Source organism: Vitis riparia, chromosome 9 (assembly GCF_004353265.1).
Source record: "Vitis riparia cultivar Riparia Gloire de Montpellier isolate 1030 chromosome 9, EGFV_Vit.rip_1.0, whole genome shotgun sequence".
In the NCBI taxonomy this organism is placed as follows: Eukaryota; Viridiplantae; Streptophyta; class Magnoliopsida; order Vitales; family Vitaceae; genus Vitis; species Vitis riparia.
In genome coordinates this window covers 14,667,848-14,692,307 of record NC_048439.1, presented here as the reverse complement: position 1 = coordinate 14,692,307, position 24,460 = coordinate 14,667,848, and the positions used below count along the sequence as shown (strand labels likewise).

At 36.2% G+C, this 24,460-nt stretch overlaps 3 long non-coding RNA genes and 1 pseudogene across 9 annotated transcripts; 2 read left to right on the top strand and 2 right to left on the bottom strand.

Moving 5' to 3' along the window:
* The first annotated feature begins 6 nt into the window (after positions 1-6).
* On the top strand, positions 7-4,672 carry LOC117921518. Of its 3 annotated transcripts, none has more exons than XR_004652367.1 (3): positions 7-2,418; positions 2,962-4,018; positions 4,339-4,672. It is a non-coding gene; the product is annotated as an uncharacterized LOC117921518 (long non-coding RNA). The 3 variants fall into 3 exon arrangements; XR_004652369.1 differs by lacking the exon at positions 4,339-4,672 and having other exon boundaries at positions 2,962-3,177; positions 3,326-4,332; XR_004652368.1 differs by lacking the exon at positions 4,339-4,672 and adding an exon at positions 4,084-4,332.
* Positions 4,673-5,527: 855 nt separating this feature from the next.
* LOC117921674 lies at positions 5,528-14,045 on the top strand. Of its 5 annotated transcripts, none has more exons than XR_004652406.1 (4): positions 5,528-6,085; positions 11,134-11,293; positions 11,493-11,593; positions 13,759-14,045. It is a non-coding gene; the product is annotated as an uncharacterized LOC117921674 (long non-coding RNA). The 5 variants fall into 5 exon arrangements; XR_004652407.1 differs by having other exon boundaries at positions 5,537-6,085; positions 11,213-11,293; XR_004652408.1 differs by having other exon boundaries at positions 5,542-6,085; positions 11,233-11,293.
* An 813-nt stretch (positions 14,046-14,858) lies between these two features.
* LOC117921673 lies at positions 14,859-23,187 on the bottom strand (annotated as a pseudogene).
* On the bottom strand, positions 17,006-19,008 carry LOC117921675. Its single transcript, XR_004652409.1, has 3 exons — positions 18,843-19,008; positions 18,262-18,397; positions 17,006-17,612 (listed from the first exon to the last, which is right to left on the bottom strand). It is a non-coding gene; the product is annotated as an uncharacterized LOC117921675 (long non-coding RNA).
* Positions 23,188-24,460: the final 1,273 nt, after the last annotated feature.

Sequence of the window (24,460 nt, the reverse complement as noted above, 5' to 3'; positions counted from 1 at the left end):
TGGGAACATCCACCTGAAGATTGTTCATGGAATTGTCGAGGGAACTTTGGTGGCTAAGCTTGATGTTATAAAAACAATGAGTTCTAATTGAGTGAAAATGATTGAGTTTGGGTTTGAAGTGGGAGAGCTATGGATTTTTAAATTGTCACAGTGGATGCTATTGTGTGCCTCATCTATAATAATCCAGCATGGGTTTCTTGTTAAGCCATTACTTTTTTACACCATCAAATCCAGTCAAACATTTGTGCAAAATATATTTAAACCCAAGTCTAGTACTAGTGGAATAATGTTGCTACAAGCTTACTCATTTTCATCTTGTTTGTTACAGAAATCTGAGTCCTTAATAGGGGATGTTCAATACTGCTGGGATTCTGATATAAAAAATATTCTAGCTACCTGTATAATGTGTTCCACCATTCATGCTCTGTTTGGAAGCACTCTTGTCTCACTTAATAGCACTAGCATGTTTAAGGGCATTTATTTTTGTGGTGGGTTCATATTGGAATATTGGAATAAAGAATAAAGAATAAAAGAGAAATAAATTGGAAATATGTTAAGGAAATTTGTTTTGACCGGTACCTCTTTTATTTGTTTGAACTCAAGATATTTAAATCAGCTATTGGTTTATTTGGGTGTCAAAGTAGATCAGTGAGTGATGGTGTCCTAATAAAACAGCTTTAAGGTTTTCATTTTTTCTTTGAATTAGCCTTTCACTTCATCAATTAATTAATTAATTAGACATGATTTGTGAAATGTTTGTTTGTGAAGTATTTCTGTATAGCCCGGACTTAATACTTTCAGCCCTTGCTTCAGTTGCCTTTGCTGCTGCAATTTTTGACCTCCCTTTGTGAACCTCAGATTTCAGCAGTGCTATTTCAACTTGAGCTTCATTCTCCCTTCCTCTAATCTCATCCACCTCTATTTTTGTCCTCTCTAATTCCCCTGTAAGCATCTCAACATCACAGTTTAAACGCCCTACCTCCTCATTTGCATTCTTAAGCTTTATTTTAAACTGATTAAGCTCCATTTCCAGTGAGTTAATGGATACTGCTTGTTCTGAGTTCTCTCTTTCCTGCCTTTCAAAATCTAATTATAGCTTGTTTAAATTGTTGATGGCATCAGAAGCAGCTTTTGCAGATACACAGTAAGTTCATTGCCTTCTTTAAGTTCAAATTGCAGGGTTTCAATAAATTCCGATTTAGCCAGGAGCTCATTTTCCAGAAACTGCACTATCTCTGTTTGTTTCCTCAACTCTTCTAGCTGTTCCTGTGCTTGAGCCAAAGTTGCTGTCACTAACTGTAACTCCGCCTCTTTCTCACATAGAACTGCAGACTTCTCTTTCTCTGCTTCAATAGCAGCCAGCTTTGAATGAAGAATAACTTCATGGAACTCTGAGACATGCTTTAGAAGCTCATCAGTCTTGCCTTTTTCCATGTTGGCAGCATTTTCCATCAGCTTTGCTTGTTTCATAGCCTTGAATTCAGATTCTCTAGCATTAGCAAGTTCTGTTTCCATATGAAATAATACTTCTTGGGTTGTCTTCAACTTGCTTAAAACATGATAAAGCTACAGAATGGAAAAAAAAGTGTTATATATCGTGATTTTTCAAGTTTAGTTTTTAATTTGGCGTACTATCTGCTTTATAGGTTTTGGGATATTGGAAAATCTAAGCATCATGTTTTTTTCTTTTTCTCGCTGAATATTTATTAGTTGTGTAGTTTTGATTTTTGGAAGCAACAACGTTGAATATTTATTAGTCATGTGGTTTTGGATTTTGAAAGTTAACTGGCTTGTGATTATTGCTGGAATTTGGAAATTAGGATTCAAAACTTTGTTTTTCCTTCTCTTCCTCTATATTCTAAGCAATCTAATAGAGGATTGGGGTTTAATGGTAGTTTAGTCTGTAGTGGCAATGGGAATGATTGTCAACCAATTAGATATTTTTGACAATAATTGAAAATTTTAATTAAAAAAATTCCTAACTAGTTTTTTCTTTTTCCCCTAAATTTTATCTCAGGGTTTGTGAATTTTCTGTATTTTGGTCAATAATGGAATTTTTTTTCTGCAGTTTTTTAGAATTGGTGGAGGTTCAGATAGCAAAATTGGGTTTTTTAGGGGAAACCGAATTTTTTTCTTTCTTATTTCTATTCTTTAATATCACAAATAACAAAACAAGAAAGAATAGAAATCTTATTATTTAACAGTACAAAAAAAAAAAGATAACATAGTATAATCCAACTCTATAAAGGGGAGGAGGAAGTGATAAAGGAGGCAGAGGAGCTGAACAAGCAAATGGATGCTCTCATTGCTCTTCGGATCAAGGTGGAGAATCACTGGTGGGGTTTAGAGCAGCAGGAGGTGGTGGTTCTGGCCCAGCAGAGAGGTGGCTTGATCATCAGGACAATGGCAGAAGGCCTAGTAAGGGGAAATTGTTTGCTCAGATTTTCATTTCAGTCGTAGAAATCTATATTATTATTATTTGGTTTTATATTTAACAAATTTGATAATTGGTTTATTGTTAAGTTTGATGCATTTTCTATGTAGTCACCCACATGGAAAATATTTCATATGATGCAAGTTCTTATAAGAAAAACAATAAAATTAATAAGAAAAACTTAGTTTAAAAATGAGACAAGTTCTTGTCTCTTTTTTTTTTTTTTTTCAAAATTAATTTTAATTTATATAAACAAACAAAATTTCCATCTAGTAAAACATCTATGTGAAATTGATCTTAGCAAACATATTTTCAATCAAAAATTTCAAAATCTGTGTTTATTTTTATTTTTTTGATTTTCAGAAACTTAATTTTAAAAATTATTTTCATAGAAAAGACTCAATCATGCCCTACAGATTTCAAATTTCTTACCTTTTTATATAAAGCAAGAACGGGATTGAAGAAATATGATGAAAAAAAGTACTAAATTTTGATTTGTTCTTGGTTTTCCTTTCTTTTTGTCATAGAAGGGATATTCTTAGGAACCAGAAACTCCAATATCAACTTCGAAGGGCATTGTCTCCACTTCAACATCCAACTCGTCATTCAGCAAGGAGGAGCTGAGGAAAGCAGAGGAGCTAATGACAAAGGCATTTGTTGAATTCCATAAAAAACTCCGGGTTATAAAAAGTTATTGGTGACATAGGTTTCTTCTTCTTCTTCTTTCTACATAATCTGATGAGGTCTTCTTCTTCTTCTTCTTCTTTCTACATAATCTGATGAAGCTAAACATATTTCTTGAGAATTTACTAATGTTAGTAGGATCAATTCTATTCTCACACATGCTCCATAGCACTCATAGTTGCCTTTTATTGTTTGGAATGGTTTCAGGGATTAAATGCTGTTGCTCATGATGCATCTGCAATTGAGGAATACCCTTACGCAGAAGAACAAGGGCTTTGCTTTCATATGGTTTGCAATTGTTGAGCACACAGGCATGCATGCTGTCAATGAACTTAAGCATCCAGTGGTATTGAGATTGTCCTCTTCTTTCTTTTCTTGATTATCTTCTTAGCATTCTATGTTTGGAGCTGGAGTTGACTTGGAGCCTATAGCCTGAAGGCTAATTTGTAGAGTCAGTCCTTGTGGTGAGCCTCAACACGTAAACCTTAATAGCCTTTTAACAAAAAAATAAACTATGAGAACTAATAAAGCATTAAAAAGGCTCTAACTAAAATATGTAATGCTAAAATTAAATTATGGAATAATTTTCCTTTTTTCTTTCAGAATATTTTGTAGGGTGCTTTTCATGTTGTTCTCCATCATTGGTTGTATTTTCTGCATGGCATTCCCGACCCCTATTTGCTTTGGATAGTTATTAGTTGCTATGACATGGATCTTGCAAAAAGAGAACCAATTGGTATTGAAATGAATTACAGTTTTGTTGAATCAGCAGCATGCAGTTTTTACTTTTAACTATTTAATATAGTTTTACTTTTTGTTGGTGTTGTATTACTTCATCCATATTTTTCATTGATTAGGCTATTGAATGACCAGCATGCAGCTCCTACAAGTGACATAGAGGTTAGAGCTTCTTCTAAAATCTGTCAATACAATTGTACACATATCTGAACTAAACATATGGACAGGTTTGGTGAAGTTAAAACATTTACCTTGGTAGATAAGGTATCAAGGAGGTGTCCAAGAAACAAAGAAGGCAGAGAGATGTCCCTCACATGCTTAAAACTACTAATAAGCTATTCTTTTAAACTAATTTTTTTATTGTAGAATTTGTTGTTATGTCACATGCATAATTTGGAAAAGGACTATCTATATCATGCCTTTTTCTTCCATGATGTTGAAGAAGAAAACTGGAAACTGAGAGCTTATCTGCTGTGTATCAGGTTCCCTCTAGTAATCATGCCTATAAGGAGCAGTAGAATGCTATGAGGTGTATCATAACAGTTCAAATATATCTAAAACATTTGGTGGTGTCGCCCCTCCAACACTTCAAATTGCAGCAATGGCTCAATAGCAGGCTTCATACCCTACCTACCACCACCAGCAACAACAGCATTTGATGTAATTTTCCCCCAACACTACTACTGCTCACCCTCAAACTAACAATCCTTTTGGAAGCACTGGTCTACTGTAATTTTCTGTTGATTTCTCATGTTTATGTATGATGTAAAATTATTTTGGCATTTGAATTCAAATAAAACTATTTCCTTCTAGTTATATGTAGTTTTAATATAATTATATATTTATATAGATTAGGGATGCGGATTTTCAGAATTTCGATAAATGCAATCTAAATATATATTAGATATGTAAGAAAAGTCTAGACAATGAGAAGTTCCAAGTTTGAAAAACAATATTTTATTGACTTAAAATCTATTTTTTTATTTTTCTTCATTTTTTTCTTTCTTCTCTATTTTTTTTTTCTTCGCATTTTCTTTGAACTTTCTGAAACCAAACATACCCCTTGGATTTAGATTGTCTTTTGTGGGTTTGTTGTTTTGAAATTTAGTGCTTTCAGTTTCCTTGAAGGAATGAGATCCCTGAGGATGAGAGTTTTGGTGGTTAAGAGTGTTGATCTTATTGAGGAAATGGACCTTGGCCTTTGGACCTCTTTGAATAAATGGCTTGCTAATTGCTTGAAATAATGGGTTCCTCAGTCTGGAGATTAAGGATGATTCAAAGCTAATAATGTATAGATTCCTATACTAATAATAATAATAATAATAAAAAGGATAACAATCCTAGTTCTATAAGGTTCTTAATAAAAAAAATATTTGAAAGCTTAGGTGATGTTTATTTTTTTACTTAATTCTAAATAAAACTTTAATGCTTAATAGTGTTAAATATTAGGTTGTTTGTTTTTATAGTATTTTATTTCTATTAAGTATTAAAATGTAAAGAAAAATCAATATGTTATTTTTTTTATTTAAAAAAAGTTACATATTTTGGCTTTTTCTATTTAGTAAAAAGTTTATGGGAAAGTTAGGTTTTGGGCTCTTGATATGGAATATATATGGTTTTGAAAACCCAAGTGTATAAAATATGAGATGTCACTGTTAATAGGTAAAATAATATTCAAAACATGGACTATGTCCTGTTTACTTTTCTTCTTCCCAGATTGCCCCTAAATTTCTCCATGTCATCAGCAAATTCTCCCATGTCAGCAGAACACAAAGAAACCCGACCCGAGAACCAGGAATCTCTCTCTCTTCCCGTCATTTTGCCCTAACCCTATCTCAGGAAATTCCCAATTTCTAAATTTCTCATCTTCTTCCCACAAGCCCCTCGTTGAATTTGCTAGCTACCTCTTCATGTCGCGGCATTTCGGTCGACAACCCTTCAATCAAATCTTTCTCATATTTCAGATACGTGGGTTTTCAAAACCATATATCTTCCATAGCAGCCTGCAATCACAACTTTCCCTTTTTAATACGCCTGCTTCACTTGCTCCAATTTTAAAGTGCCCAAAAAAATTTTCACTTGCGTAATTTCCTCACGAAAATGTCTTCCATCGGAACTTCAAAGGGAATCCTGGAAATCGGAAAGTTCGCTTTCTATGTCTCAATCCCGATTGATCTGATGTATACTTTGGCAAACAATTTCGAGAATATGAAGAAACTCGTCCAGAAGGTATTCTTTTTCCTCAGTCGGTGCTATGAAATTGGTGTGTTCTGGTTATTGAATCTGTGATTACATACACCTGGGGATTTTTTGAAGTAAAAGAGAAGAAAATGCTAAACAAAATGGACCATTCTGAAGCATTTTATTTTTCTTTCATCCGAATGGTCCTTAGTTTGTGGAGAATATTCTCGATAGGGCTGAACTAGTTTTTCTTTAGAAGATTGAATCGAGATTTATTACGTTTTTGTGGTTTGGAAAATCCTTATTAATTGGTTGATAGAGTAATTTTGGGGATCCATCATTGATGTTAGACATTTTTTGAATTGGGAACTATTCTAATTCTTACACGTCGTGTTTAGGTCTAACATTTTCAGACTATAAACTTCTTGGATACGTGTCCAATGTTCCTCAAAAGTCTCCTTACTAATACAGGGATCAAATATCTCTTTTTTACTAGCTTATACGAATTTATGAATGAAGCAATGGTAAGTTAGTATAATTTCTTAGGAATTTGATCAAATAGAATCTGCCTATCCACCTTTGCTAAAAGGATTCTCGAGGCTCTCAGAGAATTAATGGTAAACAATAAGGATAGGGAGAATAAGGAGATAAAGAGCAGAAGTAAGACAGGGTAGCTCCAAAATATTGGGGTTGTGACAATGTTGATAATGTTGCTCTAGGCAAAACATGACTATGAAAGCAGACTCGACATGGGTTTCCCCCAAACACTTGGATTTTGCCTCTGGTTTCACAGGCTTTTGAAGTATGGCTAGATACTAGACCAGTGATAGCCCCAAACACTAGGATTTTGCCTCTGGTTTCACGGGCTTTTGAGATACAAGAAGGGACTAGGCTTGTATATAATATTTTGAGCTGCTTTTAAGGTTTATGGCACATTTTTTATCTCTTAATTGGATTTGAAATTCAATACAACACCCTAAATGGTTGTTTACTAGTGATCTTATGTTTCTTTTTTGTATTTTCCCAATGACATGTTTTGCAACAATAAATGGCTGCTTAGGCATTAAGGAATGTTTTAAAAATTTTCTTAAATAAAATTTTAAATTGTTTTCAGGAATAATTTTTTTTTTTTTTTTTTGAGAACTTAAATGTGAAAAACAGTTTTCTTGGCTTTTTCTCCATGAATGCACTAGAAAGAGTTTTTAAGAAAAGAAATGAAATCATCAATCCAATCAAAGAGAGAGAAAAAAAAAAAAAAGAAATGATGAAATTATCAAAATGTTTCCTAGTTCCTGTTAGTTTTGTGTTGTAAGAAAACATGTACGCTTGCAGGCTTGGTTAAAATGTGTGAAAATCAATGATACATATCTAGGTAGCTTATTTAAATCAGTGATCAGGTTCATATTTATTACGTCTTAGGTTTTATTAGGTAAGTAGAGACTTATGTTTTAATTAGGTATGTAGAGACTTATGTTTTAATTATTCTTGTTGGTATTATCCTTTATTCGTAAAAGCTAGAATTCATATTTGTATGTCTATCATCTTCTGAAATACGTTCATATTGTTTGGTGGAAGTTTGATGTATATTTTTGAATTTACTTTGATTAGTTTTCTTAAGACTTTTGTTGTGCCTAGGAGAGAATTTGATTAATGTGCTTCTAAAGGATTGTGGAGTATGTTGCATGGGTTGGGGTATGAGTGTCAAGTGCAGGTGTTTGTCTAATTGTTCAATCCTTCATAACTCAAATTTTAGGTTGTGAAGACTTGGCTAAAAATGATCCAAAAAAGGGGCATGGACACCTTTTCCCTCTAAAAAAAAATCAATTAAAATAAATTGACATAAAAATAAATTGACATGAAAATAAATTGACAATGAATATATCCTATTTAAAAGCTCACACCTTAAGGTACCCTAGGTACTACCTTAGCTAAACATGAACTCAACCTCTCCCAAGCCTTGGGTCTTCCTTTGTGACCCTTAGAGCATCCCATTATGTGGTTCTCTTGAGTGCTCAAGTGGTCCACCAATGGTTTTTTGGGACTGTACCTTAGGTACACCTTAATGACCTTTAAGTATTACCTTAAGAGACCCTAGGTACTACCTTAGCTAAACTTGAACTCAACCTCTCCCAAGCCTCGGGTTTTCCTTTGTGAGCCTTAGAGCATCTCATTATGTGGTTCTCTTGAGTGCTCAAGTGGTCCACCAAAGGTTTTTTGCAATTGTACCTTAGGTATTACCTTAAGAGCCCTTAGATATTACCTTAATGGCCTTTAGGTACTACCTTAAGGGACCCTAGGTACTACCTTAGCTAAACATGAACTCAACCTCTCCCAAGCCTCGGGTCTTCCTTTGTGACCCTTAGAGCATCCCATTATGCGGTTCTCTTGAGTGCTCAAGAGGTTCACCAAAGGTTTTTTGGGACTGTACCTTAAGTACTACCTTAAGGGACCCTAGGTACTACCTTAAGGTAAACATGAACTCAACCTCTCCCAAGCCTCGGGCCTTCCTTTGTGACCCTTAAAGCATCCCATTATGTGGTTCTCTTGAGTGCTCAAGTGGTCTACCAATGGTTTTTTGGGATTGTACCTTAGGTACTACCTTAGGGCCCTTAGGTACTACCTTAATGGCCTTTAGGTACTACCTTAAGGGACCCTAGGTACTACCTTAGCTAAACATGAACTCAACCTCTCCCAAGCCTCGGGTCTTTCTTTGTGACCCTTAGAGCATCCCATTATGTGGTTCTCTTCAGTGCTCAAGTGGTCCACCAAAGTTATTTTGCACTGTACCTTAGGTACTACCTTAAGAGCCCTTAGGTACTACCTTAAGAGCCCTTAGGTACTACCTTAAGGGACCCTAGGTACTACCTTAGCTAAACTTGAACTCAACCTCTCCCAAGCCTCGGGTCTTCCTTTGTGACCCTTAGAGCATCCCATTATGTGGTTCTCTTCAGTGCTCAAGTGGTCCACCAAAGTTATTTTGCACTGTACCTTAGGTACTACCTTAAGAGCCCTTAGGTACTACCTTAAGGGACCCTAGGTACTACCTTAGCTAAACTTGAACTCAACCTCTCCCAAGCCTCGGGTCTTCCTTGGTGACCCTTAGAGCATCCCATTATGTGGTTTTCTTGAGTGTTGAAGTGGTCCACCAAAGGTTTTTTGGGACTGTACCTTAGGTACTACCTTAAGGGCCCTTAGGTACTACCTTAATGGCCTTTAGGTACTACCTTAAGGGACCTTAGGTACTACCTTAAGGTAAACTTGAACTCAACCTCTCCCAAGCCTTGGGTCTTCCTTGGTGACCCTTAGAGCATCCCATTATGTGGTTTTCTTGAGTGTTGAAGTGGTCCACCAAAGGTTTTTTGGGACTGTACCTTAGGTACTACCTTAAGGGCCCTTAGGTACTACCTTAATGGCCTTTAGGTACTACCTTAAGGGACCTTAGGTACTACCTTAAGGTAAACTTGAACTCAACCTCTCCCAAGCCTCGGGTCTTCCTTGGTGACCCTTAGAGCATCCCATTATGTGGTTATCTTGAGTGTTGAAGTGGTCCACCAAAGGTTTTTTAGGACTGTACCTTAGGTACTACCTTAAGGGCCCTTAGATACTACCTAAGTGGCTTGAGGTACTACCTTAAGAGACCCTAGGTACTACCTTAAGGTAAACTTGAACTCAACCTCTCCCAAGCCTCGGGTCTTCCTTGGTGACCCTTATAGCATCCCATTATGTGGTTGTCTTCAGTGTTGAAGTGGTCCATCATTGGTTTTTTGGGATTGTAGCTTAGGTACTACCTTAAGGGCCCTTAGGTACTACCTTAAGAGACCCTAGGTACTACCTTAAGGTAAACTTGAACTCAACCTCTCCCAAGCCTCGGGTCTTCCTTTGTGACCCTTGGACCATCCCATTATGTGGTTCTCTTCATTCCTCAAGTGGTTCACCAATGGTTTCTTGGGACTGTAGCTTAGGTACTACCTTAAGGGCCCTTAGGTACTACATTAAGGGACCCTAGGTACTACCTTAAGGTAAACAGACTCTTTGCTTTAAGGAGATAAGAGCTTTGATGAACCAACTTGGGGAAAATTTGACAGTAGTGATGACATGGAATCAATATGGGGATGAACTCAATCGATGGTACTAGCAAGGTAAGCAATACTCCCATTTAAAGGATATGTATGTGTTTGGGGGGTGGAGTTGCATTTGAGTATGCTTAGCATTTGTCATGTTACTGAAATGCATGCTCATCCCCCATCTGCTTCTAATATTAGGAGTATGCTTAACGAGAAATACATTACCTGCATAAGTTGCTCAAAAGTTCATCTGTTCAGTGTGCATGCAAGTTATACTAGCATATAAAATGAAAAATTGCAAACAGGACATGTGAAAAAGGTCTAATGTTAGATCCCAGATTTGATTCATAATCCAATGTGTCATTTGTTTTTAACTATGGTTAAACTTGAAAGAAAGAAATTTAAAATACTTTCACTCAAACCAACTTTATTTGGTTGAGAAGTTTGTACCCTATCCAATTTCACCCAAACACAAGGTAGTAAAAAAACATTATCTGTAATTGTACATGTCAGCAGCAAGGATGGCATGAATGTCCTTGTTCTCAATGTAAGATAAAGTGTATATCTCGGGGACATGGGCTGTAAAATGCATGGCAACTATGATAACTGACCAATATTTGACCCATTTCGATGAACATAGATAATGTATTTGGAGACTGGCTCAAAAAGGGATAGGAGAGTTAAGATGATCTCACTGGTGAGTCTTGGATTTGGAATTTGAGGGCCTTCTGAACTCTTAGGAATCAGATCTGCTGGTATGCTGATGCTGACAATTGATTTGGTTTATCCATACATGGGCTGGCTTGAGACTAGGTTCTAGAAAACATATGCTCACCTTGAATCACAAAATAGTGTAAGAGTGACATAACCTGAACCTAATTTTTATGAATGTTATTGTATGATGGTACTTTTAGAAAAGCTGAACTCAAACCCAACCACATCAGACTTGGTGTGATCATAGTTTGATAACTATATTGCAACATCCCATTTGATGCATGCATTTTAATGGAAAATTTTCAACTACTTTAAAAGCTAGTCGCCGAAGCCAGTTCTTGGAGTGTTGCTGATTTGTGCTGTTTATAATGAAATGTGGAACCGTGCTTACATGCAGCCATTTCCTGCAAAATGCAGAGGCTTAGGTCTGCTACTAGGCAACCCATTCTAGCACCCTAGAAAAAGGAGCCTACATTGGGTAAGCAAGCTTCCTATATCAAAACGTGCAACTTGGGTTCATGTAGGAGCATCTGTATAATATTTTCCCATTTATCTGCTGCAAATGGTTCTTTGTGATTTTTCATTGTTTGAGACTTTGATCAGTAGCTGGCAGTAAAGTTTGATTTTGCATTTTTCTTCTGAATTTGGTGTTCACTATAAGTCCATTAATTTTGTAGGTGGATCATGAGAGACAAAACTGAGGTGCAGAATGGAAGACGAATGTTGTGTGACAGAGAGTATTCTTTGCAATACTCGGTCAAAATGGAGTTGGTTTGAGGTAAAAGCACTTGCACTATCTCAGAGCATCAGTCTAATCATGTCTCATTTGATTTTTGTGTTAAAGAATTTTGAAAGCTATTTTAAAACCTGTAGCTAGTTTAAAAGTTAAGTGATGGTTTAATGGTTTTCAAGCTGGACCAAATAAATTAGGGTGATGCTACTATTTTGGACCAATGTTAATTTAATGGCAAGGTCATGATTAGAGCCACCTAAGAGCCTATAAGATTTTATTATCTCTTTTTGGTACTGCTTAGGTCAATCCTTCTTCAATGAGAGGAACCTTCTTGGGTGGAAATGGGAGTTTTGTGGGCAAAAGGCAGAGGAAAGCATGGAAACCTGTGCCACTATGTTTGTTTTTTATTATTTGGGTGGATAAAAATCATAGATAGTTTGAAGATGTGGAATAGCCCAAATGCTTAAAACCTGTTTCATATGTGCCCTTCTCCTTTGCTGAAGAGAGTGTCTTGATGCTTGATCTGTGTCTATGTTAGATTGCATTGACTGGTTGGCTTCTTATTAATGGGAGGGTGCTGGTTTTTTATTTTCCATTTTGAATTTGAGCACCCATGGCATACTACATGTTTGTTGGTTGAAATCTTGGTTGTTTAAAACATGTGAGAGAAAAGTTGAGAAAAAAATATGTAGAAACTTTATCCTTGGACACATCATCTTCACCAACTTCGGTTTTCTTGTCACAGAATGACCACTTACAGCAGAATAACAACCCATTGTCTTTTAATCAGCCATCAATGATGTTAAAAGACACGAGTCAAGATAGAGAAACTCAGCCATCAATGAGCTTAAACAAGATTTGGCTAATAGGTTTGGTATAGAGGGACAATTGGAGGACCAACAGAGGATAGGCTGGAAACTCGTGTATGTGGATCATGAGAATGACGTTCTGCTAGTGGGGGATGATCCTTGGGAGTAAGTTCTCTATTTCATTAGTTAATAGAGCTCATTTATATTTGTGCATTTTAATATGAAGGAGTGGTAATACTAGAATATGTGGAATAGGAAACAATCGGATTCTGAAGGAGTTATGAGGTGGGATCAATTCAAGGTAATGATGCGGGAAAGTATCTAACATGATGTGGTCATTTGCATTGAAGACCGTCTGATGCACTAATAAAAAAAAAATGGTTAGATTTAGATTGAAGGAGGGATGAGAGTAGAGGAAGCCCAAGAACGGCATAGGTTAACATGGGGAGAAAACACATGATTTCATTTGATTTAACAGAGTATGCCTTTAGCAGAGCCAAATGGCAATGGGGGATTTCTGTATCAAAGCTGAAATAGTTGGGATTTAAGGATTTTATGAGTTGGGTAATAGTCAATTTTGTTGATTTGTTGTCAATCTTTGGGGGCACTGTTGGAGAGAGTAAAATTACAGATAGTTTGAACATCGTGCTCATGTATGATGGTATATTTGTACTTTGGCAAAGTTCTATTTACTTCAAGTTTTCCTGAGTAGCTAAGTTTGATCTAGAAAATGGATCAATGTGGTGTGTGTTGCACCAGTACGTTGAAATGTGGCATGATGGTGTAGGTTCATTTAGAGTATTTATTTAGAAAACAATAAACAATCTCAAATAAAATATCAATTTGCTTTTTCCATTAGTAAAAAGTGGATTAATAAAACATTTTATTTAAAATGAAACTCTCTGTTCTATTATATTTCGATTTGTTACTTTTAATATATTTTAATTCTCAAAATGATTCTGAAGGAGAGTGATTCTTTTGATTGTTAGTTATGTTGTGGGAATGAGAGTAAACCATGATTTGGAATATGTTATTTGGACCATAAATAACTAGGCTATTAGCATTTTTCTGTACCCTGCAGTGTCTAATACTTCACTTTGAATAGCATGGAACTATTGCTTACTGTTATTAAGAATAGCTTTGATTGTATATCTGATTCTGGGAACAAGTTGACTTCGTGCTAGCTTCATTTGATTTGGACAGTAAATATCATTTTATTTAATGGCAAGAAAGCATGATTTTTCATTTGGTTCTTATTTAATTTTTTTATTGTTGTTGCTTTGGTCAATGTAATTTTCTCTACATGTATATTATGTTTATTTAATGTTACATTATAACCTCATTATGTTTTTTTTTTTTTGCTTTTCTCTTGAAATGAACGCTGATGTTTTGACTTAGCAGGTGAATTTAGGTTAAAAGATGAGTACTCCGGATGCAACTCGAGCAGAACTTGCTCTTGTAATTTTGTATTTGAACAAAGCTGAAGCTAGGGATAAGATATGCAGGGCAATACAATATGGTTTGAAAATTTGGAGTGATGGACAGCCTGGTACTGCCCAAAATGTTGACAAATCAACCAGCTTGGCATGGAAAGTTTTCCATCTTTTTAAGGTTGGGTGATACCGTACATTGTGGTGTAAAACTTTTATCTATATATATATTAATCTTGTCTCCTATTTCTGTTGGCTTCTCCATTGTATACATAAGCAAAAGGGGCACCCTTAGTGCATTAAAAAAAAAAATTGATGTTGAACTTGCATTAAATCAAACACCAGAATGAGCATTCAAGTATCCTGTGAAAACGATGGACCTATAAGTACTGATTACAGATGCTTATGATGAGATGATCTATTTGGATGAACTCAGGTCTCACAAATGGGACCATTAATATCTGAAGCCTCTTATACAAAATGGTACTATTTTTTACCTAGGTATTGATTGAATTTGTATGATAATGAACCCCAAGAACCATCCAGATGTATAGTTACAGAATTGTGACATGGTAAGTTAATTATGAGCTAATTCAATACGATCGTTTTAGTATGTAACATTTTTTTCCTGGTGGACTCGGAACCTTAAGCCTCCCACAACCCCACCCAGTCCTCTTCATTACCACTTCAGGCAAAGGCATCAAGGGCAAAGTATTCAAAACCGAATTCACTCGCACCCAAACAGAACAATGGCATGCCTGTGGCAACACAGTAAAATGTGATCATCCCATCTCAAGAATCACCTCACGCGTAATGCGCAACAAGGGTATAGCTCGTGATGTGAGCGATCAAAGCTCTGCTTGTGTAAAAAGAGATACCCTAACCCCACATTCAGGGTATATTCATTCCAGGCATGAACAAGTGTGGATCCCACCAGGAAAAAAAGAAGGCAAAATCTTACTCATGAGAATAAATATGGGCTCTGGCGAACTCTCAATGAGAAAGACGGCTATCAAGGGGCAAAACAAAAGTAGTTGAAGAAACAAATATGGTAATTGTGTCTTTATCCAAAAAAAAAAAAAACGAAGTTTACCATTGAACATCTAGTTTCAAACATTTATGGGCATCACATCCATTTTCAAATCAAGGAGAACGATGGCAAAAAGCACCCCTTCACAATGTAAGTTTACACTAATTTAAGTGTCTTCGAATCGTAGGCATAATGTGTGTATGAGACAACACCTTACAAAGTTAAAAGCCAGTCTATATATTCTTAGTGCTTCCCAACAGTTGTCTCCTGAAAAGCACAATAGCATGTTCTTTAGAAGACATCTGGATGGAAATGGCCAGGGATGGAGCTACTTTGCTGAGCCTGCCTCAGGTGCATTGAGAGTGCATAGTTATTCACCTGTTACACCATCACAAGATCAAATAATAGTGTCATTGCACTACAGAAAATTTACAAAAACACCAGGAAAACAATTTTTGTAATGATGATCTGGCTACCAAGAAATCATGTTTTGAATAAAAGATTGGGGAACTACTGAAAAGCAAATTTAAGAAAAATCATGCAATCTGTGAAATGGATTGAAACTTTTCCCATCTAAAATTAACTAACATGTAGTTCAGAAGATTCAGGTTTATGAGCTTTACTTCTAGCGTTCTCAACTACTCCTGGTACTGGGTGACCACCTGCTTCAGGTGCTGTAATTCCTGGTTCCTCTCTTCACTCTCTTTCTGACGCTCATGCTGAATAGACACAGCCCGCTAGAGAATTATGTTCTCCTGAAGCAGAGCTTCCACTTGTTCCTTCAGCATCAAGTTTTCCTATAATAAGACAAACCATAAGTAAAACAACAAATATGATGGACACATACATTCTGCACCTGGTTGATAACAGTAACAACAACAATAACAACAATAACAACAACAACAAATATCTAATACAAATTCATAAAATTAACAAATGATGATTCTAATTGTGGATACATTCTTCCTCATAAGGTAAAATCAATATTCAGGCAGTGATCCAATTACCAGCCAATCTTTTGGTCACTCCCAGCCATGCATCCTGCTTCCATTTCAGGATGTACTACTCTCTCAGCTTCACTCTATATCCCTTTTACCTCGATTTCAGGATCATCCCTCATTTGGATTATCAAATCGAGCATACATTTAATGATCTATAGATGAGCTAGGTCTGATGCAAACCAGATGATTCATTCAGATGTACAAATGGATCTAGTAAGGGTAAGCCCACATTAAACCTAGTCTGCTCTTTTACCTAAAGTATATTTATTGTATGAACTTTGCTTTGAATGAGCCTTGCAAATGGAAAGTGCCATCATTCTACATGAACCATTTCTCAATTTCCTATATACATTTACTATTTAAGTCAGAAAATGGTACGCTTAGAAAATGCATACCAACTTTTCACATCAAAAACTAAACATAAGAGAAACCTCAATCAAGAAGCAAAAAAGGCAGAAACCAAGAAATCATATAAAGAACCAAATGTTTGAGATGTATTATTGTACCTCACCAGCATATAATTCATCAACCTGGAACTGATTGGGAGATAAAACTCCAATTTCATCAGCATAATAATCCTGCAATCAAAGATTAAGCAGTTAAGAAATTAGCATAAAGGATGTCACGAAATTTAGAATCTTTCAAACCAAAACAGTGATCATAAAGACCACTAAAGAAAACTTTAATATGCACAACAATTCTTCAAAGTTAATTATTTGAATAACACTACATTGATGGAAAATGGAACGTGGTGTATAGAACCATGTGCAAATATCTACAATGAGAAAATAATGCCTGCCAATGTAATTTAATTGAGTTCGGAAAGAAAGACAAAAAACAAATAATACTTGAAAGAAATACTTTACCTTCTTGCTAGCCATAAAATAAATCCTGTCACCTTTCTTTATAGTCCCATCAATGACTCGAAAATATACTATCACTCCTCTATATGGATCATAGTAACTGAAAAGGTTTGAAGAAATGATATTTATACACACCCAAATAATGCAAAGGCTAATATGTTATATGCTGAAATTAAAATAGCAAAGAGAAAACAAAAGAAGAATGCATGGAATAAGGTCCCTTAAGGTAGTACCTAAGGGCCATTAAGGTAGTACCTAAAGGCTCTTAACGTAGTACCTAAGGTACAGTCCCAAAAAACAAAGGGTGGACAACTTTAGCACACAAGAGAAGCACATAATGGCATGGTATAAGGGTCACAAAGGAAGGCTCGAGGCTTAGGAGAGGTAGAATTCAAGTTTAGTTAAGGTAGTACCTAAGGTCCCTTAAGGTAGTACCTAAGGGCCATTAAGGTAGTACCTAAGGCTCTTAAGGTAGTACCTAAGTTACAATCCCAAAAAACCAATGGTGGACCACTTCAACACTGAAGAGAACCACATAATGGGATGCTATAAGGGTCACCAAGGAAGACCCGAGGCTTGGGAGAGGTTGAGTTCAAGTTTACCTTAAGGTAGTACCTAGGGTCCCTTAAGGTAGTACCTAAGGTACAGTCCAAAAAAATCAATGGTGGATCACTTCAACATTGAAGAGAACCACATAATGGGATGCTCTAAGGGTCACAAAGGAAGACCCAAGGCTTGGGAGAGGTTGAGTTCAAGTTTAGCTAAGGTAGTACCTAGAGTCCCTTAAGGTAGTACCTAAGGTACAGTCCCAAAAAACCTTTGGTGGACCACTTCAACACTCAAGAAAACCACATAATGGAATGCTCTAAGGGTCACAAAGGAAGACTCGAGGCTTGGGAGAGGTTGAGTTCAAGTTTAGCTAAGGTAGTACCTAAGGTCCCTTAAGGTAGTACCTAAAGGCCATTAAGGTAGTACCTAAGGTACAGTCCCAAAAAACCTTTGGTGGACCACTTCAACACTCAAGAGAACCACATAACGGGATGCTCTAAGGGTCACAAAGGAAGACTCGAGGCTTGGGAGAGGTTGAGTTCATGTTTACCTTAAGGTAGTACCTAAGGGCCATTAAGGTAGTACCTAAGGCTCTTAAGGTAGTACCTAAGGGCCCTTAAGGTAGTACCTAAGGTACAGTCCCAAAAAACCTTTGGTGGACCTCTTGAGCACTCAAGAGAACGACATAATGGGATGCTCTAAGGGTCACAAAGGAAGACCCGAGGCTTGGGAGATGTTAAGTTGAAGTTTAGTTAAGGTAGTACCTAGGGTCCCTTAAGGTAGTACCTAAAGGCCATTAAGGTAGTACCTAAGGGCCCTTAAGGTAGTACCTAAGGTACAATCCCAAAAAACCTTTGGTGGACCACTTCAACACTCAAGAGAACCACATAATGGGATGCTCTAAGGGTCACAAAGGAAGACCCAAGGCTTGGGAGAGGTTGAGTTCAGTTTAGCTAAGGTAGTACCTAGAGTCCCTTAAGGTAGTACCTAAAGGCCTTTAAGGTAGTACCTAAAGGCCCTTAAGGTAGTACCTAAGGTACAGTCCCAAAAAACCTTTGGTGGACCACTTCAACACTCAAGAAAACCACATAATGGGATGCTCTAAGGGTCACAAAGGAAGACTCAAGGCTTGGGAGAGGTTGAGTTCAAGTTTAGCTAAGGTAGTACCTAAGGTCCCTTAAGGTAGTACCTAAAGGCCATTAAGGTAGTACCTAAGGGCCCTTAAGGTAGTACCTAAGGCCTAAGGTAGTACCTAAGGTACATCCCAAAAAACCTTTGGTGGACCACTTCAACACTCAAGAGAACCATATAATGGGATGCTCTAAGGGTCACAAAGGAAGACTCGAGGCTTGGGAGAGGTTTAGTTCATGTTTACCTTAAGGTAGTACCTAGGGTCCCTTAAGGTAGTACCTAAAGGCCATTAAGGTAGTACCTAAGGGCCCTTAAGGTAGTACCTAAGGTACAATCCCAAAAAACCTTTGGTGGACCACTTCAACACTCAAGAGAACCACATAATGGGATGCTCTAAGGGTCACAAAGGAAGACCCCAGGCTTAGGAGAGGTTGAGTTCAAGTTTAGCTAAGGTAGTACCTAGAATCCCTTAAGGTAGTACCTAAAGGCCATTAAGGTAGTACCTAAAGGCCCTTAAGGTAGTACCTAAGGTACAGTCCTAAAAATCCTTTGGTGGACCACTTCAACACTCAAGAGAACCACATAATGGGATGGTCTAAGGGTCACAAAGGAAGACTCGAGGCTTGGGAGAGGTTGAGTTCAAGTTTAGCTAAGGTGGTACCTAGGGTCCCTTAAGGTAGTATCTAAAGGCCATTAAGGTAGTACCTAAGGGCCCTTAAGATAGTACCTAAGGTACAGTCCCAAAAAACCTTTGGTGGACCACTTCAACACTCAAGAGAACCATATAATGGGATGCTCTAAGGGTCACAAAGGAAGACTCGAGGCTTGGGAGAGGTTGAGTTCAAGTTTAGCTAAAGTAGTACCTAGGGTCCCTTAAGGTAGTACCCAAAGGCCATTAAGGTAGTACCTAAAGGCCATTAAGGTAGTACCTAAGGGCCCTTAAGGTAGTACCTAAGTTACAGTCCCAAAAAACCTTTGGTGGACCTCTTGAGCACTCAAGAGAACCACATAATGGGATGCTCTAAGGGTCACAAAGGGGAACCCAAGAAGCAAAATCCGGGAGAAATTTGTTCCGGTTCACATATGAGTCTGTTGAGCTGGCCCAAGGGGAAGGCATTTTCAGTATGAAATAACACCTCGGACCAGAGTGCATGAAAAGGAAAAATTTTCTTGAAATAGTGGACATATCTTGGGTTATGCAAACTTGGGTTTTGAAAACAATATTATTGGGAAATGGGGCCCCAAAACACAACTTTCCCTTCATAATTCCTGTGTTCATGGTGTACTTCCATTTTTGCTAGACGCCTTCTAATAAAATTTTATTTTCCTATTAACAAAAAATTCACAACTGCAACCAAAATCTCTAGCAACCAATTCTCTAATGAATGACCTATCTAATTCTATGTAATTTATTTCATAAAGTCATATTGGTTCTAACATGTTCAATGACCCTAGCAATCCAATCTGTAGTTAGAAACTAGATAGGAGAAAAAAAAAAATTCACATATAAAATGTGCAACACCTTTTATCAGCTATCTCACACATAAAAATATTTCATACTTACATACAAAAATTACCTAATCAATATATCGAAAGAAGACTATAAGCGTGTAAAAGCACCTTTTATCAACTCATTTTTTATACAAGAGGGAAGAGAAGTGGAAGGTAACCAAAGGAGACCCATAAAAAACAAATAAATAAAGAAAATTACATTTAATGGGGAACCTCAAAAAGACTTGAAATCCTTCCAAACTTGTGTCCAAAAAAATATTTTCCATGTAAAGAAAGATATGGAACAAAATAAAATTGGATTTGAAGCTTCTTGGAGAGAACTATTTGAAAATTTACGATATAAAGGGGGGAAAACCTAAAAGAAAAGGGACAGTTTGGATTATCTTGTGAAAATGTGTCATGTTATATCACATGATATGAAATAATATATAACACGATATTTGATATTGTGCAATACAACCTACTTTTCCTATTGATTTGATAGGAATAGATACATCTTGCATGATACAAGTATACAACCCTCCACCCTTTGCAATGTGATATCATCTATCAATCAATTAGGCCTTTGGCAGTCCTCTTGATTTGCAAATGCTTCCAACACCCCGACAAAAAGAACTTAAACCCAAAAAAAAATATATATATATTTTTCCCCATAATTTCTGAACATACCATGTTCCAAAATTTTAAACAGGAAAAAAATTCAAACCCGTTATCATTCAAAACTAAAGCATAATTTTCCAACAACACAATCAAATACATCCATACCACGATTCCCACGTGCTGTTTTTTCCCACTATGATCTTCTCTTATAAAATAATCCATATGGCAATTACATTTCCTTTTAGGTTTCTCACCTCATAAAGAGCATAATCAGTTATTGCCACAATTCATCTCATGGAATTGGCGGTAAAATGAATAAGTTATGTTGTGTTAACAAGATTTAACAAATACGTAAAGAGATTTGAAAAGGACCACCAGCATACCAGATCAGAAATACCTACTTATTCTGATGGCAAAAAATTCAAATATTGGAAAGCAACCACAGTCCAGTAAACCAAACTGTAAAGAACCTATTCACTACTCTTGGGGGCATTTCCTATTTTAGTTCTAAGTGCCGAAATATCCAGACTTCTACATCGACAAAATCACCCATTACAGACAATAAAATTAGAAAAGCATTTTGCCTATGAGAAAAAAGCTACCAAGATTGATCCAGACATAAAAATTATAAATATGTTTACAAAATTCAAAAAAAGAAAAATATAAGTGACTCGGCATCTAGAAGGCATAATGTAGCCATCGAATAAACAAACAAACAAAGAAACAAATAAGATAACCACGTAATAGTTTGCATCCATGAGAACAAGATAAAATTTTTGCCCGTTAAAATATAGCAAGATAACATTCATAACTGGTTAAGATATAGACAAAAACACGCATAAAAAATTAGGAACCTACACCTGTGGATTCTGGAAGTCATCCATAGATGCAGCTAGAGCTGGTAGCACTCGTTGATGGTACTGAACTTGCAAATCTGGGCCCATGTCTGTGGACAGTTGCCCAATGGCATTAATAGCTGCCCATCGCACACGAGGATGGGGATTTGGGAATGTATTCAAAACCATTGTCACCATTTGCTCCAAATTTTTTATCATCACCTGAAAATAAAATAGTCAGAATGAATAACTATAGTAGCATGTAGGGACTATTATGATTTATTTCTAATAAATACAAACAAACAAGCAACACAGACAAACTAACAACCTATACTAACAAACCATATTAACAATGTATTCCCATTATTGTTTCCTCTCATTTCAAAACAAATTGACCACCTTTCAACCCATACTCCAAAATGTTAAATATTCACCTTCCTTAGTGTGGGAAGTATGTGTTTTTAACAAAGGTAGTAAATAATTTTCCTTAATGAAAATTGGGTTAAATACTTCACAACCAAACTCAATTACCAGAATTATGCTAAATTCCGGATAAACTCCACCAAGTGAGCAGTTAGAATACAAAAAAATCCTATGAGATTTTTATAAAAGTACTTTGGAAAAAAGAAAGAAAGAAAAAACAATTTAAGAGAAAAGAACAACTCCAAGAAAATCCTATGAGATTTTAATCAAAGTACTTTTGAAAAAAAAAAAAAAAAACAAAGCAAAATTAAAAAGAAAATAACAATTCCAATACCTTTGAACAGACTTTTGCGATCTGAGCAAGAGCAATCAGAGTTGCATGGTGTTTTTGCCACTCCGGCACATCCAAATATGCCGGCAAAAGCTCTGAAGCAACAGGTACAATCATATTCCCACCCAATGAAATAGCTAACCTATCCAAACACTCCTGCCCAGCACTGTAATTACTGCTCTCATTCGCATCCTCGTCCTCGCTATCCGCACTATGCCACCCTGGATCATCCTCAATATCCAACAACATCTTCATCAATATAGCAAAAAGCCTACTTATAAACTACGACAACTTCCTCATCATCCCAGGTGCGCGCTCCCTCGCCTCTGCCAGAGCTATCACGAACTCCACCGCCAAATGTCGCGTTCCCTCCTCCAGGGTCTCAGCCTTCGCAATCTGTAACATAGACCCCACCACATCCACCAACTGCAGTCTCAGAAACCACGGCTCTGTCCCGACCAATTCGATCAACAACTTGAGCGCCTCTTTTGTCGTCGCCTTCTGCCCACAATTCAACGCCTCTGTTATCGTGCGCATCATCGCCGGCAACAAGTCCTGAAACCGATCCCGGTCCGTCGAACTCGACAAACACTGAATGAAATTAATTGCATCGCTCAAGGCCGCGTTTTCACATTGGAGCTCAACGACGACGTCAGACTCTGCAAAAACATCTGAGTATGGATGCTTGATATGAGAAACTAGGGTTTCCTCGATGTACTGCGCCAACTGCGCAAAAATCAAGAACACTGCCTCCTGAAGCTTCGTCGAATCGAAGGTCACGCACTGAAACATAAACGACAACAGATTCGGCCACCCGTTCTCCAGCAAAATCGACGACGCCAACTCCGAAACGGTGTCGCACAGCTTCTTCGAAATGCTCTTCGCATTCTTCCACTGAATACACCCTAACAAAATTGATTTCAACGATAACTGAGTGGATGCACTGAGCATTAGGTTTACGATTTTCATTGGCTCCCAAAAACTGGAAATAGAATATCGAAATTGGGAATTTCATGAGATGGGGTTAGGGCAAAATGACCAGAAGTGAGAGAGACTCACTACTTTTGGTTCTCGGGTCGGGTTTCTTTGTGTTTCAGCTTTGAGAACGAGTTCAAGCTTCAAATTGTTCTGCTGACATGGAGAGGATTTGCTGATGAGATGGAGAAATTTAGGGGCAATCTGGGAAGAGTAAAAATAAACAGGAAATAGTGCATGTTTTGTATATTATTTTACATATTAACAGTGACATCTCATGTTTTATACACTTGGATTTTCAAAACCATATATATTCCATATCAAGAGCCCAAAACCTAACTTTCCCAAAGTTTATAATAAGTCATAAAAAAGTAAAAAAACAAACAACCTAAATTCTGAAAACAAATTACTTTTAGCAAAAAACAAAAAAAAACAAACAAACCAAAAAGGATAACAATCCTAGTTCTATAAGGTTCTTAATAAAAAAATATTTGAAAGCTTACTTATAACTTAAATAATTATAGAGAAACAAATAAAACAATAAGTTGTTTGGTTAAGAAAAGTATTTACGATGTAGAGTAAATGATTTGGATGTTAAATTTTCTAAAGATGTTATCTATAGATTTCAAATTTGGAGATTATAGTAGATCATCTTAATAAAATTTGTAGATAAACTATATGGTAGTCACTTTCTAAGAATAATAATAATATCAAGAAACATATAAGTGGAATGAAGCAACCAAACTTACAATAGATATTTTTAGTGTATATTATTTACTTATAAACGTTTGGAATTTGAAGTTAATTTAAAGTTTTGAATATTGAAATTAAAAGTTAAAAATTGAGGTATCATAACATTTTCATGTTTTAAATTTTATTTGAAAATTTAAGTTTTTGAATAGAATTTCACCTTAAAATTGAACAAAATAAAGTCATTAAAATTTTGTAGAAATCAAAATTTTGCACTAAAATCAAATTTGGCCAAATCTTGCTCTAGAATTTTGTTAACGTGAGAAGAAAGGAAAATGTTGGAAAGAGTTCTTTTGGATATGAAAATAGGAACCATTGTGGAAGTTTGGGACGATGAAGTTGATCATATTTCTTGGTTTGAGGCTGTTGATGATAGTGGTGTGATGTTGATTCTTATGCTACATGAACGTTTATTTCTATGTTCGTCTTACAATGATGTAAATTTTTAAAAATATTTTTTTTTAAAAAAAATTGAACATTATTTTTAAATCACACCAAACAAGATTTTATTATTTAGCAAAAAAAAAAAAAAAAACCTCTCAAATATGTTATTTTTAAATAAAAAATAATAATTTTAAACTATGAATAACCCGAGAATTTTTTAAATAAAAATAAAAAATTATTTTCAACTTTATGTACCGATATTAATGTTAATTTATTTCTTTTTTCCAT